The following is a 12,775-nucleotide window of genomic DNA, read 5'->3' as shown; positions in this document are numbered from 1 at the left end:
TCAAAATAAAAGCATTAGTGTCAGAACTGTGTTTTTATGTTACAATTATTTAAGGAAAAAACGGCTTGGCAAACAGGGTTTATTTTATTAACATGATTATGCCTCACAATACAATATAACTGAAAACTATATTGTCATTTTTTTTACGCACAGACTGTAGTACAGGGTAGCATTGTTCCAAATAAGGAACACTTTTAATTTGAAAAATATTCTGTAGACGTCTTTTTTGTGTTCCCGCGGGCTTCATGATGTAGTATTGACATCAATCATATCATATCAATAGACAGGAGAAGCCTACAGAGAAATGCAAGATGAAACTGATAAAATAAAATGAAATAAAATAAAATAAAATGAAAAATTGATATAGAGTTTTATGAAATTTGATGGAAGGTTTAACAAAATAGTATTTTTTTAATTCACTGACAGAAAAACTTAAACGTAATAACAAGAGTAAATTCATTGAAAGTAACAAGTCTTTTTATGAATAATCGAATAAGGTTAATTTTCCTCCAATAGTAGTTTGAATGGGGCGGAGACACTCGCTGTGACCGACAGCATCCAGCACTGTTGTGGATGAGCGGGATAAAGGCTGCTCTGCCTTTCATACACTAGAATACAACTTCGCAGTCTCTAATTAACGTATTTATTAGCCGCTTCGAGTGCATCCAATAACTTCAAAGCCCGTTAGGTTAGGTTTACTGTTTGTTATTATTTTTTCTTTTTTTCCCCGCTGCATGTGGAGCGACTAAAGGGACGCGCCGACAGCAACCTGCCAACTCCAGTTTGAGAGATTTGGCAGGTTGTGAGAGTAGTAGGCTCTCCCTGCAGCAGCTAGGCTAACTTGCAGGCAAAAATAACGGCGTTCGCGGTGAGGCTCGGAGTACTGCTCATCACAACGGGGAGTCACTTCGCCTGCGGGAGCAACGATGACCGGGAGAAACTGAGGTAACCAGAATACAGCTCTGTTATTATCTCGGAAGTTTTATCCTGTTCTCTCAGCAGGAGGCGGGTGTGACAAAAATGTCAATTAACATCAGGAAAGCTCACAATAACCCGCGGGCTGTGTTTCAGTGACATGAGCAGGTGCTCGTCTGAAGTGTAATGAACTGGACTCGGTGTTATTTGGTTAAAGCTTTAGCTCATTTATTGTTTAAATATGCGTTTTTAGGGTGGCGCGGTGAGAAGAGATATATTTAATGCTCCTTAAAAAAAATCTATTACAGCGAAGGCTTGGATGAAATTGAATATATCTGCGCGTGCTCCCGTGTTGTAAACATTCATGGATGCATTTAAAGGAAGCGAGAGCCGCCACGAGCTGTCAATCATCTCATCCTCACTGCTCTATTGTTTTTCGCTCGTGCTGTTTGTGAGTGAGTTTCCATGGAGAGTCTTCCGGTTTCTCTACTCTAATTACCTTATTTGGAGAAGGGGCGGCTGACTGATGGAGTGCTGCTGTTGTTGGGTTAATAGTGCTGTATACACGCAAACGCCCGAGTGAAGTGGATGCTTTGAAAGAGCGAGGCCTCAAATTAAGTTATTCTCAATAGACGCTGATGTATCCTGATCAGGCTTTTCACACTCAATAGCCTTCCGATGGCCTCGAGGTGCGCTGTTAAAGCAATTAACTGTGCAATTAATTTATATCTCAGCCTCGTGGCAAATCGAAATTTATAAACTGTCACCCAATCTTTTTTTGTGACACTCAACATTCAGAACGAAACCACGTTAAATTGGTATTTTGCAACCCCGCCCCACTGACCATTAACAGATCATCTACAAACCCACTATACAGCCTTATAATTTTCTTTCCAGATGAACATGAGGGTACTTTTTAAAACTTAAAAACTGTGATCAGTAGGCTTTGTCAGTGAACCATCATGCAAACAGTCTAGGTCTGAGTTTACACTTGCTTTTAAAAAGTGTCTTTGGGAATTGGATGGCAAGTGAGCAGCTCAGACAAATCAGTGTTTACATCTGACTCTGATTTCCTTACTGTCTAAGTCACTTCCAGTAGAAGGTCAAAGGAACAGTAATGTAATTAAAGGAGGCCTAGCAAGCAAAATGACATGTTACAAGGACTAAGACAGTACATGCTGTTGCAGCTGTCCTAAACCAAATAGGATACCAAAGTATCCTACTAATATATCATTGCTTCGTAGCCACATAGAACTCAAAAATATGGAAAATTTGTGCCCATTTAACAACATAAGACTTTATATTTTGTGACTATTTCACAAACTGCCTGATGCTTGGGTTTTTCTATTACAATTTTATAGTAATACTAATCATTTCCATTGAAATGTTGTGATAACCCTGACTGCAGGTTTATCTAAGTTCTAAGTGAAAGCAACTCAGCTTCCTTGAGTTTTCTATATACATTTAAACTTTTATCCAACTGACTGGTGGAGTCAGTTGGATAGGAACGCCTTGTGTTAATGTGTGAGTTATCACTTAGATATAACACGACCTGCATGCCGAGTCTTTCAAGTGGAACATGGATATACACAGATAAATTATTAAATGCTTTTAATTGGAAGCTTAAACCACCATAATGGGTGTCTGTGTATGTGCACTCTTTTGTGTAAGGAATATGTATGCAGTGACCAGCCAAACAGTGGTGACACTGTAGTGAGATCTGAGGCCAAAGGTCTGCACTATGCAGCAAGTGGTAACTTCAGGTTTAAACCTGGGTTTTCAGTGCAATAATTATGCTTGATTTTTACTGGGCACATTACCATGGCAACTTATTCTTCAGATCTAACCTGTGCTGAAGAAGGTTATGTCGAAGATAAGAGATTAACAGATACAAACTCCCTGCCTACAGACAAGTCAATACTCAGGATTGCCACCATTCCTGGAAGATCCCTTAGACCTTGGTGGATTTATAGTCTTCATCTTTCCCTGATGACTCTCACGAAGAAATATAGATCCTTAGAGGCAACTTTAATCCTTAATTTTTCTCCACTGCTGGTTGCATTTAGTTTAACAATATTTATTATTCTGTAACCATTAATATATTATACAAATACAGTGAACCTGTTTGCATCTGTGGAGTTTATGTTAAATCTGCTGGTAGACTAAATCTACATCTGAATTCTGTTTTTATTGTTTTACTTGCTTTCAGACCATTAGGTAGCACCTGGGCTGTAGCTGAAAAAAACAAGGCTAAAATTGTCTTATGTAAATTTAAATATTAATTTAATAGAATATGCAAATATAATTTGGCATATGATCCTGTCTTAATGGTAAAACTCATCTGGTAAATCTGCTACACAGTTGGTATTTTTGGTGGCTTTCCCTCATGGTTTTGAAAAAAACTGACTTTGTAAGTATCATAGTCCTTCAGCATTACTGACCAACGTGCTAAAAGTACACAGACACACACACACACACACACACACACACACACACACACACACACACACACACACACACACACACACACACACACACATTCATTTTCATATCTTAGTGCGGACATCTCATTGACATAATGCTTTCCCTAGCCGCTTACCCTAACAATAACCATCACAAATGAATGTCTAATCCTAACCCTAAACCTAAACCTGATAGTAACCCTGACACTAAAACCACATTTTGAGCCTCAAAAATGCCTTCAAACTCGTGGGGATGGCATTTTGTCCCCATAAGTGACTACTGGTCCCCACAAGTATAGCAGCATGCCAATTTTCTGTCCTCACAAAGATGTACTCAAACATGTACATGTACATGATGTACATGTACTCAAACACGCATACACACACACACACACACACACACACACACACACACACACACACACACAGATTTCTCTGTACTGTGTTGGGGATTGGTCAGATGCTGCTAACACCACTCCTTTCAAGTAAATGTGCTTGTAGCGAGAAAGTTAAACCCTGGGTTGAATGATAACCAACCACGTTTGAAGACTCCTGCACTTGAGTCCAGATGTTAAAGTAAATGAAGCCAGGCAGAATAAAACCAAATAGAATAGAATAACTTTAATGTCCACATCAGTGGAACACTGTCTTTGTTCAACAAAGATAGGGAACAATGTCCTGTTTATGTTGCAATTGCTTTGTAGTACAAACCCAAGGTGCTGCTGACTTTGTCAACCAGCTCACATAGTGGATGTGTATAGATAACAGTGTTCATGTATACACATGCACTATGTAAAACAGTAATTTATAGTCTGAAGAGAAAGAAAAGAAAAAAAAACATCTGATGTCTTTCTCTGTTAAGGCTTTTGAGATTTCTGCAGAAGTTTTGCACTGACTCAGAATTTAGCTCATTTATGCATTTCAGACTTTGTTACAGGAATGCTGTTGCATTGAGAAATGTCCCAAAAGATTGCTTGATGTGTATCACTATATAGAAGTTGTATGCTACACTTTACAGCACAGTTAGTACAAACAAAATGCTCCTTTACACTGACTGTTATGTGTGTAGGACCTTAGCCTCTTAATCGTTTGCTATGGTTGACTTAGGTCATGACAATCATATTTTTAAAAGTTCCTCAGATGCTTCTTTTGTCAGAATACATTTTAGACTGATTGGTAATAAGGTAGGAGCTCATTTTGAAAATATTTGCAGCTCACACACAGTGAGGAGTCTTTGGACAGAATGAGAATCTCTGCGCCACCTATGAGTGTGCTGAAAAGCGAAAAATGCTCAATAACTGGGGGTAAACAAGAAGACTTCCAATGAATGCTAATGTCTAAAAAATCTTTGTTTTCCCCTTTGCTACACAAGTTATCACACACTTTCCTGTGTGCCAACTGTCTTGTATTTATGTATTCTGTCTTTCTTGAGGGGAATAATGTTCAAATATTTGGCCATAATCATCTTAAAAAAACAATTATAGGGGTTACTGCATGTTGTGCCAAACGCAGAAAGATGTTTTAGAATGGTTGCCATAGGAAAATGTTTTATCCTATCGATGGAGACCAAACCAAACTTTTTAATTTTTCATGAATTTTTTTATAATCACCACTTAAAGATCAGAAGGTTAAAATGGCATTTTTCTAATGAGCCTGACATGACCTGAGGTCATTTTAATCTCGAGAGCAGTTTATGCAGTAAGGCGCTAATTTATTAGGATGTCTGCTGCTTGAAAACTTAGTATTCTTAACTGTTAGCCCCGTGGCATATTTGTACTTTGAATGTAACTGTGTGAGCTGGTCAGATGACGTCTTTGTTTCAGTTTAGTGGCACTGTCTGAATTTGAATCCGTGTTTTGAATGTTATACTTTCCATCTATCCATCACTCCTTCCTTCCCTGACTGTGTCACAGGGGCAGACATAACAGAGCATGCTGGTTTATGTGATACACGATTAGTCACAGTCTGATATTTCTGACGGATGATATTAACATTTCCATGCCAATATTTTGTACCATTGCAAGACATCATAACACTTGCAAAAGGAGTGTAGTAAACAACAGAAAAGATGTATCCATGCATTCATTTCTTTTGCAATACACTGAAATAGCAGTTGCAGTGTATTGCAATAGACCATGGGCATTTTATAGTACCTGCATTTTGTGTATCTAGGACAACCAATACTGCTAGCAGAGATGTAGTCTCTTAAGGGAGAATCATATTATGAAGTCAAATCAGGGAATTATCATAGCCTCTAAATAAAGGATTCAGCCACTATGACATTTAATCAAGCAGGTGTTTTTATCAATGTGCCACCTTATTGTCTTTTTCTGTGCTGTCAGAGATAGCAAATACTATCCTAATAGTTTTTAGTAATATAAATAATATAAATGCACCCATGAAATATCCACCCATCTATTTTAGTTGCATTATAATGTTGCTTCATCCAGCCAGCCATTATAATCACACCGGCAGTAGCTGGGACACATTGTCTCAGCAGGAATCAGGGATTAAGGGACGTCAACAGCAAAAACAATTGGAGATTCAGGTGAACATGTATGCAGTTACAGAGTGTCATGCTTCATCATTCTGTCTGATTAAAGGCAATCTTAACATTTTTATGAATGCCTTTAATAAATTGGTTACTCTGTTAAAACCCTACAAGTCTTTTCACAGCTTGCATGTGAAAGATCCACTTACCAGTCTACTGTAACTTTAAGTAATGCTAAATGCAGCGATGGTTTTCTAAATGTCTTGGGTAATCAGACGAAAACTAGACATCTGAGACACATCACCTTTTCTACGCCAGTGCCCAGCTGGGCCTGACTTTGTTACTCTCTAACACCTTGACTACATTTTTGCTGTGAATCTATGTAGAACCTGCAACATAGCCTACACAACTGGCCAACACTGTTACCAGCATTCATACCTGTGTGGGCTAAGTTGATGGTGATGTGTAGTTAAATTTATAGTGAGGTGCAGGTCAGGTTACAGCAGAGGGTTTCAGAAGGGTTTATGGTTTTAAAATATTTGCAGTGTAATTGCAGATATGTTATACGTTTTCATAAGTATAAATTCACTATAAGGCCCCAGTCACACCTGCCTAGAGACTGGTCAGCAACTGTGTGGCAACCACTGGTCACTAAGGAAAAGTGTACATTTTGCAACTGGTTGGCAAGTGATTGCAGGAGGTTTCCGGTAGTGGCTGACATTGGTCAGAAAAAGCAAAACAGTCTTCTTTGCCATTAGTTTGGTTTCTTGTAGGTTGCTGTGGTCACCAGTACTTTGAATGGAAGACACCAGCTTGTATGAAAACACCAAAGTGGTATTGAGATTGAACTGTGTGAAGCAAACTGCAACCAGTTCACCTTGTGTTTGCGTGTGTGGCTGAGGCCTAAGTCCCTTACGCTAGAAGGTCAATGGCCCTGGGCACAGTAATTTTGTTAAGCAGCGGCTGGCAAGCAAAATGAAATGTTCCAAGAACCAATAAACTCTGCGAGCTGTTCCAGCAACACAAAGTCACATGAAACTTGTAGAAGTGGGGCAAGAACCAGAAAAAAGCACCATGTTGTGCAGAAGTGTCATATTTTCTGGTCACGTCCTTGATGAGGAGCCATCAGGACACATTAGGGTTGCAGAGTATGTTTGCACTTACACTTAATTTAATTTAGACCACTTTTAGACACTTTTTAAAACTAACTCTAAAAAGGGTCTAAGTGGAGCACAGTCCTTATTAATACGATGAGTTACACGTATGCTTTTCCTGCCGTGAAATGAAAAAAAAAAAAAAAAACCTGCTGCAAAATCATTATCCAGAGAGGCACCATGGATTCTTTTTCTGTCTGGACAAAACGATTTTTCATTTCACACACACACACACACACACACACACACACACACACACACACACACACACACACACACACACACACACACACACACACACACATTATTTGCTGATGTAAGAATGCAGACGCATAGGGCAATCCTAGATTACATGATTTCACAAATTATTCACATGAACACCTGAACCTCCTGGGATGACTTGTGGAAATTTTGACCTTGCGCTTGCAGAAGTGCCTTCAGTGTCATTACAAACAACATAAAAGACATGATATATTAAAATGACCCTGTTCATCAGTGTCAACATATTTGTAGCAATGTTTTACATTGAGAGACAATGGTATGTTAATCACATTAGCCTTATGCTCGTCTCATTATAGTTTCATGGTCAATGTAGCATTTCATTAGTGATTGTGCACGGGAATTATAGAGCAGCAGAGTTATATAGAAATGGCATTGCGTGTTTGTCTATTCAGTTAGAGCAGAAATGATGTGCTTCACATCCTTGAGTGCCAAATGCATAAAGTAGTAGCGGTGTTAAAAATGTACGCAGTATTTCTTGACTGAGTCACGTAGAGAGGTAATTATCAGCAACGCTATCCTAGCACACATGAATTATTTCAAAGAGAACAAAGGCTGATTCCTGTGTGTGTTTGCTGCATATGGAAACGGAGATGATTGCAATTCATAACTTCTTCTGCTGAGATGGATCGTGCATGAGCTGTGTTTTGTGAGCTGACTGAAGCTGTCTGTAATAGTGAGTGGTCAGAAGAAAGCCAGCCCGGACTTGCAGTGAATGGGCCTTTGTGGGACAGACACCTGCAGAGCTCTGCCTCCTGCTCCTGAAGTGATTAACATGCACCTCCAACCTCCCTGGCCTTCCAGCTCCACAGTCCCTCGGCCACCCATCCTGGCACTGATCTGTTGACTTGGCACCTGTTCTACATCACCCATCCAGCAAAGGCTATAACTCATGTCTTTGTCTGGGCTGAGTCAACACAGTGTGACTACAGAATTCTGTTAGGATTGTATCGATTACCTCTGTCAGGGGATTAAATTTAGAAGTTTTGTAAGGGTAATAAAGTGTAGCTTTGTTTCAACAGGACCTGGGCAAAACACATTTGACTGTCTAGAAAGAACTGGGTTGCTCTGAAGGGAACAGAGATATTAACACAGGGAGGAGACATGGAGCTAAAAGAACCCTGAATAGAAATCTATCAGAGATTTCTGAAACACTAAAGACACCTAATGGGAAACATGTCAGCCAATCCGTTACTAAAGCATGAACACAGTAGAGGATCTTGATCGGGGTGGCTCTAGCTTTGGGCTGTAGCTCAGCAGGTAGAGGAGGGCATCTACTGATTTGAAAGGTTGGTGGTTTAATCCTTGGCTGCTCCAGTTTGTATGCCAAATATCCTTGGGCAAGATACTAACCCCAAGTTGCTCTCTGATGCATCCATCGATGTATGAATGTTAGATAGAAATTCAGAATAGCTGCAAGGAGTCATTCTAAGATGGCAGCCAGTTACTTGGTTGGCTTTTAGAAGGACTTTGGTCTGAAATAAAACAGAAACATCAAAATTCTCCTTCCTGTGGCTTTCTGTCAAGTGATTTGAGAAAGTGCAGCTACAAAAAAATCAGCTCTGGGGACCTTTAGTGAAGTGACACTGTGAAAGTAGAGAGCAAATCCCCAGATATAATCAGATCCTTTTCTTCCACAAAGGTAATGCTTCATATGACCCGTATTGCTTAATACGCTGACCTTTTCGTAAAAAATTCGTTTTATGTTAAATAAAATATAATCTTTCAACAAAACCACAGAGAAGGCACAATGTTCAAGTAATACTGGAGAATATAACTTGACTTTATGACAATATTAATATTAGCAAGATGTAAAAAACACAGAATAAGGTCCTTCCTAATGTTGCAGTTGAACAGCTAATGTGCTTTTAAAGATTAGATAGTTATATATAGTGAATCTTATTGCAGTGACAGTCATACTGAGTGGAAAAGTACCACGATAACTGAAAGAATTTTAAGAGTCTCTTCACCTTCTCTGCCTCTGTGGGCCTTAGGTGGTTGGGAGAATGATAGGCAGATATTGCCAACAACAACAGCCAGCTAGTTCTTTTCAGTTTTGATCTTTTCAATTCCAGCCTGTCGGATTGTTGTACACTATTAGCATGTTTTGCTCTGAAATTTTTTAAATGAATTGCACCGTTTTTAGCTGAACCCAAAAGCTCACATATAATGAAAGCAGTCATAGAAGGTCAAAATTCAGACCATTTTAATTGTTGAAAGCTTTAAATGAGAATAACCCGAGACTATTTTGTTTTATACTTTGGAGAAAATAGAAACTAGATGTGCTGGAAACTTAGTGTGCCTATATCAGTGAATGCTATATTCAGTAGTGATTGTATGTTATCATAATGTCCTAAAGATGCTCTAGGATGGCATTCAGTCCCTAGACCCTTGGACCTACTGTCATTTGTCTCTCTTTAGGAGATCACTCATCATTAAGGTAGCAGCTATGGCTAATAATAAAAAGCTAACATTAATGCTCAAGCTTGACAGTAAGTGATAGCTGTCCTGTTTATCTGTAACATTCATAGACTGTATTATTTTTAACAGGACAACACAATTGTTTGTGTGTAAAAAGTGTTATATTTCTCATAATCCCAGATGAGAGAGAAGCAGCTACAGTAGCTAGACAGAAACAGCGAGTCTGCTTTATTAACTCTAGGTTACCAGCAGCAAAAATAAGATGCTAAGTGATACCCCCCCCCCCCCCCCCCCCCCAAAAAAAAAAAAAAAAACCCCACAGGAAATAAACTGCAGCTGAAGATATTTGCATGAACCAGTATTGTTCTGTGCCTTTTACTTTTGTAAAAAAAATGTTTGTCTTGAATATCAAACATTTTTTCTGGGTATTGGTGTTGAACTTGAAATTCTATTATCGTGACAGCCCTAGTCTTTCTGCCACTGAGATCTGTACTGTTAATATTGATACCAAAAATTTATTACATTGCAGCTAATGAAGTAATTAACAGTATATATAAAACCACTTCATATGCTTAACACAAACCACCATCGGTAATTTCAAAAATCAATAACTACTATACAAGAATCTGTTTTTGTACTTTTTTCTATTAAAAATGTTTTCATTCTGTTCCCAGTTGCTGAATTTGAGTCATACTATAAAGTACGATGTTTGTGTGGTTTTTTTTTTTTTTTCAAGCTGATGTTGTGTTGTGTCCTTAAATGCCGGGTGTGGGTGCAGGCAGCTCTCTGCTACCAGACATGGTGACGCTTGTGTAAAAATTGGTTTTAAATGAGATTTTGTTTGAATCTAACCAATTGTTGGGACCTCGGCTTGTTGTTATTGTAATATCCACAGGACTGTCCTCTAACATGCTGACTCGCTCATAATCCAGTCGCCTTTCTTACGCCCTCTTTGTTTTTCATCGGCACTGTATTAACTTAGAGCGATGATTAAATTCTTCTCCTCAATATTCTTAAAACCTTCCCCCCTTTCCACCTGCTCTCTCAGTGGATTGAAATAGCTGTACATCTTTATATTCCCTCCCTAATGTGCTGTTTATCAGCTGGCTGCCAACTGAGACACTGACCAAATCAGTCTGTCTCCCATCGCTCTGTCTGTCCTTACTCTGCGAACCAGCCACATCCCCCTACTCCACTCCCAGCCTTGGATCTCTGTGCCACAGGAGGATTAACTCCACCCTCTACGTTCTGGCCTGCCTTGATTATGTCCAGGGATAAGAGCTGCTTAATTGTAATCACTGAAGCTGTCACTCAGGAGCACCGATCAGCCCAAACCACACACTGAAACCAAATATACAGTAGAAGACAGAAGGCAGCAGCCCTCCTCATGTTAGTCTTTATAACATGTTGGTTGTTAGTTAGAATTAACTCCTTGAAACATATGTTAACGAATTATGTACCCTTCACACTTTCAGTTATAGTAAGGAGTGGTTTTAAAAAAAAAAGTTACTAAATTGGCAGTAACTAATTTAGCAGTTACTGCCAAATTAGAAATCTTAATAGTAAATCTCAATAGTCCCAGAAGTACTCTCTAAAAACTAAAATGGTCAGTTATTATATAGTGTCACAATATGTTACTAAAAAAATAAAAACCTAATAAATTGACTGCATCTGTAGTTGTACTTAAACCTTCATCTTTATTGCAATGGTTTGCGAAGGTATAGAACCCAAACATAGGACGCTCCAGTGTGAGCACAGGGGAACTCAGTCGGACAACATGGGAAGTCAGTTGGGAACAACTGGAACGTTCTGGAAGGTGGCCTGAAGGAAGGAGCACATTGAAACTGGAGACCTCATGCTGATACACTGCTAGAAAAGCAGAAGTGGAGGTTTCCTGTACGTATGGCTAACAGAGCACACAGGCGAAGCCACTCAATTGGAGGACCCAGAGGATAAGCAAATAGGCAAGACCAGAAGTGAGGAAAAAGCTCCCCTGCAGGCCTGGTAGGAGGCTGGCAACCAAGGCAGAACCCATCGGGAGGCCTGGCAGGAGGCCTGTGAGTAAGACCAAACTATGATGGAGATGGCTCGATGCTAGCGAGAGGAGCCCTTGGGAGGTTATTGGAAACATCAGGCGGAAATCCCTCAGTCGCAGTAAAGGCATCAGGCAGCACGAGCCCTGGAGCAGACAAAGGTGTTAGTTGACTCAAGCAGAATTTATGGTGTAGCAGATGTGTCCATCTGCACTGATGTTGAACTGCACAAATTTGGTTGTGGAAAACTAACCAAAGATCAGAGAACAGCATAAAATGTACAGCTGCAGTTTAGTCACTACAAGAATGTGGATTATATATTATAACTTCTGTTTTCTACTTAAGTAAGAGTAGCCCACAGACCATATTTTTGTCATTACACAGTGGTGATGGCACAAAGCTACAACATTTAGAAAGACTGACCTGTGCATAATACCAGTGCACAACCATGAAAAACACTGAGATGAAGATAAGTTGGCTCAGCAACTGGAAGAATGTTAGCTGGCTGGGGCACAGGCACAGATACTGATAGACTCAGGAACAGGGGAAATGTTAGTTGACAAATGTTAGTGGAGACAAAAAAACTAGGCAGCACTGTATTAAGAAAATGAGCTTGATGACTTGCTGAAAAGAAGCTGGAAGTAGCAAAGAAAATCACCACAAGAGCTGGAACAGGCTTGGAGTCGACGATGTGCCACTCCAGGTCTATACTCTTAAACTGGGAGCCCTCTTCCAGTCTGTGTACAAAAAAGGGTGTAAGCTAATAATAGAGTTGTTGTTTTTTTCTTGAACAGACTATGACTAGAAAAGCCATATGGATAGAGGAAATCAATATCGCAATAGGACAAGAAGGGCATTTCTAAACAATGAAACATTAAGCACTGTCCTCTTAAATCACCAGTGACCGCTCAGATGACCAGTAACATCTCCCCCCAAGAATCAGATCTGATATTGGAAAAATAATAGTTAAGGGAAAAATAATAAAACAGAAAAAGACAGGAACAAAAAAAAATAATTCCA

General features: G+C 39.4%; 1 protein-coding gene across 6 annotated transcripts in view; it reads left to right on the top strand.

The window, feature by feature from the left end:
* Nucleotides 1-555: 555 nt before the first annotated feature.
* arvcfb (ARVCF delta catenin family member b) overlaps nucleotides 556-12,775 on the top strand; it is a 256,754-nt gene continuing 244,534 nt past the window's right edge. For 5 of the 6 annotated variants that reach the window (XM_063488912.1, XM_063488911.1, XM_063488910.1 and 2 more), the window contains exon 1: nucleotides 556-945. The gene's annotated coding sequence lies outside the window, so the exon portion shown is untranslated. The remainder of the gene's footprint in view (nucleotides 946-12,775) is intronic. The other variant, XM_063488916.1, reaches the window with a different exon arrangement.

The sequence above is a fragment of the Pelmatolapia mariae genome, linkage group LG12, assembly GCF_036321145.2.
Source record: "Pelmatolapia mariae isolate MD_Pm_ZW linkage group LG12, Pm_UMD_F_2, whole genome shotgun sequence".
In the NCBI taxonomy this organism is placed as follows: Eukaryota; Metazoa; Chordata; class Actinopteri; order Cichliformes; family Cichlidae; genus Pelmatolapia; species Pelmatolapia mariae.
The sequence above is the reverse complement of the archived record's forward strand: the minus strand, read 5'-3'. Positions and strand labels throughout refer to the sequence as shown.